General features: G+C 41.5%; 1 protein-coding gene across 1 annotated transcript in view; it reads left to right on the top strand.

The window, feature by feature from the left end:
- Nucleotides 1-1,784, top strand: part of SUCLG2 (succinate-CoA ligase GDP-forming beta subunit) — a 95,805-nt gene extending 94,021 nt beyond the window's left edge. The window contains exon 12 of the mRNA XM_008643593.2: nt 1-1,784. The gene's annotated coding sequence lies outside the window, so the exon portion shown is untranslated.
- The last annotated feature ends 3,027 nt before the right edge of the window (nt 1,785-4,811 follow it).

Raw genomic sequence — 4,811 nt, 5'->3', positions numbered from 1 at the left:
TCCTGCTGTTATTTCAGAGGATTAATGGAGTTCTCCTCATCAGGCTTGGTGGACTTAATTGGAGATACGCGGCCAACTCAGGCTTGCAAGTTGGGCTTCAGAAATTTCGCAGCTACAATCTTGAACAGCTCGTATGTCTGTATCTAATTTTGGTAATTTTGTTAGTCACAACTGTAGTAAGTAATACTTCACTCCATAAAGCTCTTGTTTGTCTCTCCTTCCAAAATTGTCACTGATAAACTCATGATAAGACAAAATAAGTAATTATTTACTTCTGTCAACACAATTGTTCTTTAACTGAACACATTTAGGTCACCTAATTCACAATATTTTCATTCATGTTTCTATATTGTAAAGGGTCAGCAAACTAATAGTGGGGTTATATTTTTTACGGACTTTTGCAATAATGTAAAAAGGTGTGCTTCCAATACTGTTTTTATTCAAATGAATGATGTTTATTTTCTTTTTTTAGAAATCACTGGTTTTGCCTTAAGATTATTTTCTTTTGTTGATGCCAATGGATACCTCACAATAGGAAAAGGGATTGAGTAGTTGGTAGTGAAAGGACCTCCCACTCTTACTGTGCCTATGAACCATTGAAATGTGATTCATTTCTTTCCTAGTTTTTGGAAATGCCCTGCTGTATTTTCAGATGTAGCAGTGCCATACAGGGGGCTCCAGGAAGATGTGTCTGCCACTAAGGAAATGGCTGCTAACTTTTTAAGATAACCTCTTTTGTAGCAATGTCACTGCTGTGAGGTTTTAAAGATGAGAAAACTGAAGCAGTTTTCTCTCAGGAGCATGGAGAATTCTTCAGTTGATTTAACTTCCAAAAACCATTTCTAATTTACTGGGAATAAAACACAAATGAACTTTTCAAGTTTTAAAGTATTTGCTTCTCAGGCATCAGTAAAAATATGTATAAGAAAAGAAACCCTTAAGTTTCTGTACTCAGATATTGACCAAGATTCATTTTGATTATATACTCTTTTGTAACAGTCAAAATTCAAGCTGTTAGTTACACAAATCGTTCATTCAGGGAACAGAAGGCAATACTAAAGAGCTTGTGTAACTAAAGAACTTGCTACAAATCTCTCTCTGCCCAGGAATTATGTGCTGAAAATCATCAATAAATTTGAACAGTGAACAAATGAGGGGATATCATGATCTGGTCTTGTAAATGGGCAGAGATACAAAATTTTGTGAAATAAATTCCTAATTGTGATTTTTTGAGCAGCTCTAATCAATATCATGTTCTGCTTAGAAAAATGTAAATAAATTTTTCTTGACATTTCCATTAAAACTGTTACATTCAAAATAAATTATCTGCACTAATCTTTGGCTCTTGACACAAAGAGTGCTGATAGGTTGCTATCATCAATTCCTGCAGGTTTTTCCTTCTCCATTTCTTTCTCTACATATTGCTCAAGGAAAAAATGTGTGACCATTAGAACAGCAATAAATATGCCACTAGGTCTGTACTTATTGACAGAATGAAGGAGAAGGGTATCGTTAGCAGCTTTCTTGAAGGTACGTAAAAGCCACACTGCTCTGAAGGAAGAAATGTTTACCTCAACACAATAAATACAAGAGTTGCACTCTATTTTATATATTTTAATACTGGAAAGATAAGATTCTGTGGAAGAACTGTTTGTGCAATGTTGTCACACACTGTGTCCCTAACTCTAATCTCCAAACCATCCACTGTGCATACACAATTATTATTTTGCAAAGATTAATCTGTGTACACCATTTTGTCAAATAAATGTAAAAATGAACATGTTTATTGGCTCTGTGCTTTCTATAAAATAGAAAAATGTTTAATTTGCCTGCGCTCTTCCATGCAGCATTTTGTGACAGGTGGGTGAAATCAAATGCATTAGTTTTAGTTGGGTGGTGGGTGATAATTTCTATACTCCAACATATGTGCCTTTTATCTAAATAAGTAGATCTTTTTACCTCTGTATGTCTTTTCTTATATGTAGGCTAATGACAGTACATACAAGCTTTATCCCTCTTAAGCCATATACAGAATGGAACAGTATAATTTTTATTTTTCAGATGTAATATGGAAAGTTCCCTAAGCTCTGGTTTGGTATCTTTGAAGGTTTGGTATTTCACAGGCACTGTGCACTGGCTGTAACCAGAGGCTCGGTGTGGTGTTGTGGACTGGTTTGTTTTATTTGTATGGATTGTTTCTCTCAGTGTGCAAATGTGCAAAGTTGGTTTTGGTCTCCCTGGGAAAGGTGTTTTTAGTTGCATTTTGCCCACACAAACCAAACAGCAGCATAAGCAGTGGGTAAGTTCCAGCTAATCCCCTCTGTGAAAGCTTTAAGTGGGATTTAATTAGCCTTTAAATCTGGAAATTTCAACCTGTATTAATAAAACTCCATAGGACAGGACACTTTGGAAGGCAAAACAGGAGGAAACTGTTAATGCTGACATTGTGTTACATCTTTAACAAGATACCTTTAAATTCTCACAGCGAAATAGTAACAGCTGGGAGTTCTGGAGTAATGTCCTTAACGAGCACTTACTATCCTATTTGTCAGGCCTGTGCTCCCCTACATCCGGCAAAGCAGCTGGTATCATGCAGAATTGCTGTGATTGGAACAGCATGTCAGTGCAAATCAGTCACAGGATGAGATGCCAAGCAGGGCTGGCTGCCTGGGCCCTGCCCTCCGAGCTGAGCCGTGCCTGGTGCCTGGGGGTGTCGGGCACCTACAAGAGCAGCTGCTGGTTGATGTGTGTCAGGCTGGCCTGGAGGGTTCTCTCGTGCAGGGAGCTGAGCACTGAACTGGCTGAGGGTGCCCAAAACACAGAACTGAGCAGCCTTGCTGGGCTAGAAGAGCCAGGAAATCTGTGCACAGAGCCAGGCAGTGGCCAAACCCTGTCCTAGAGCAAAAACTGTCAACTTACAGAAATCCCCAAACCTCCAAGGCTTAGGGCTTTATTACATGACATGTAGTATGCAAGTTCTCAGTGCTGCTGTAAGCCTCAGCCAACTGTGAGATTTCATTCCTTGTTTTCCTTTTTGCTGCCTTTCAGGAAATTGGAGTGTCTTTTGCAGTCAAGGTCAGCTCTAGCATGGCCAAAGTGGGGCAAAGCAGGTCACTGCACTTTTCAATTTATCATCCAGCTTCTTTCCCCTTCCTCTTCTAAACTTACTGGGTTTTTCCCCCACTTTTCCACCCACACAGCTCACTTCCTGTATTTCATCACTGCTTGTGGTGCTGTTCTCAAAACTGGCTGAGCCCACACCACTGGGTTTTGCTGGGTTCGTGTGGCTGGGCTGGCTGGCCTGGGGCTGAATGAGTTGTATGAGCATCCAGCTGCCCACCCGGGAATTGGGCATGCTCTGGTCAGCCTGTCTGGCGCCAGTGGCAGGGTGCAGGTGGTGCACACCAGCCTGAAAGCCATCCTGGAATTCTCTCAGTGCCTGTCCATTGCTGTCCCGGCTGACAAAGACCTCGGTCTCCTGTGCTCTCCACTCACTTCTGTCAGGAATTAAAGCAGGAGCAGGAAGGGGCTGAGGAGTGTTTGACTTGCCTGTCCTGGAGTGCTGGGCTCTGAAACAGGGCTGAGTTTTCAAGGCTATAGACAGACATATTTGGAATAAATGAGAGTAGTGAAAAGCCTGGGAAAGCTTGGTACCAATGTTAAGGTCTGCTTCAAAGTGAGGAGAAATACTCATCTGCAAGGAGAAAGAGTCTCCCCAAGTTCGGTGTGGACAGGACAAGCAGTGAGGAGCTTTGGCTGTGGTAAGGGACATTGAGGTCAGACTTGCAGGCATGAGGTAAGCCAAGGGATGGGCTGTGAAATCGTCAATGGATGTTTTTTTAGAGTTAGGTGAGCATCTGTCAGGGATGGCTTAAGGAGAGTTGATTTTTGCCTCAGGGCAGAGGGATGGATGAGGTGACCTTCCAGCCTGATTTGATGGGATTTAATGCTTGTTGGAAAGGTTTTGTTTTCTTTTTTCCTCCCTAACTTACAGGTACAGGGAGGAAAAAGGAGGACAGATCTGGTGAATTCTTGAACGAAACTGTTTTTAATTTAGTCACCAAGAATGATCTGCAGCTGCCAGGGAAATGAAAAGCAGATTATGCAAACTCAAGACTTTCCGTAACAATGGGAGCAGTGTTATTGCAATGCATAAAAGGCTGAGCAGAGAATTAGGGGTATCTATCAACTTTAATATGTTTAATTTAAAAAGGAACAGGTTGCACCAACAATTTTTTTCCTACTTAATGAGGCCCATTCATAAGTAGAGTAACAGGATTTGCCTGTCACCCAGAGGAAATCATGGCATGTGTGTTTGTACTTTGGTGCAAAACTTGTGTTGATTGCAGTGATTTAAAACTTTTTCCAGCCCAGCCGCAGTCAGTTTGATGTCAGGATCCTTTCATCTGGAGACAGATGCACCCTTGGTAGAATCCTCAACACGTCTGTGTCTTTGTTCAGTCTCACAAAGTACCAGCTAAAGATTAAAAATAAAAGTATACATGGATTATTGCATGTTACTCCTCACAGACAACTGCTGCGAGATAAGATTTGACTTATCCAAGACCTTGTAGCAGATTGCAGAAGGATCTCTAGTGCATAAGGGAATTTGGCCTTCTGCATTTCTGTTCTGCCTGTGTTGGTGGGTGCTGGGTGGTGTAGGGACAGTGACAGCGGAATATTGCACAGCATATGGCACTCCCCATGTCCTGGGGCCATTCCTCTTCTATAGGACTTAGAGCATTGAAGAGGAAAAAGGGTTTTTGTGTATCTTGGATGAGTGTCAGGCTGGAGACAGGACCTATGTCCAT

This window comes from Corvus brachyrhynchos, unplaced genomic scaffold (assembly GCF_000691975.1).
Source record: "Corvus brachyrhynchos isolate BGI_N302 unplaced genomic scaffold, ASM69197v1 scaffold91, whole genome shotgun sequence".
In the NCBI taxonomy this organism is placed as follows: domain Eukaryota; kingdom Metazoa; phylum Chordata; class Aves; order Passeriformes; family Corvidae; genus Corvus; species Corvus brachyrhynchos.
This window is presented reverse-complemented; position numbering and strand designations above follow the sequence as displayed.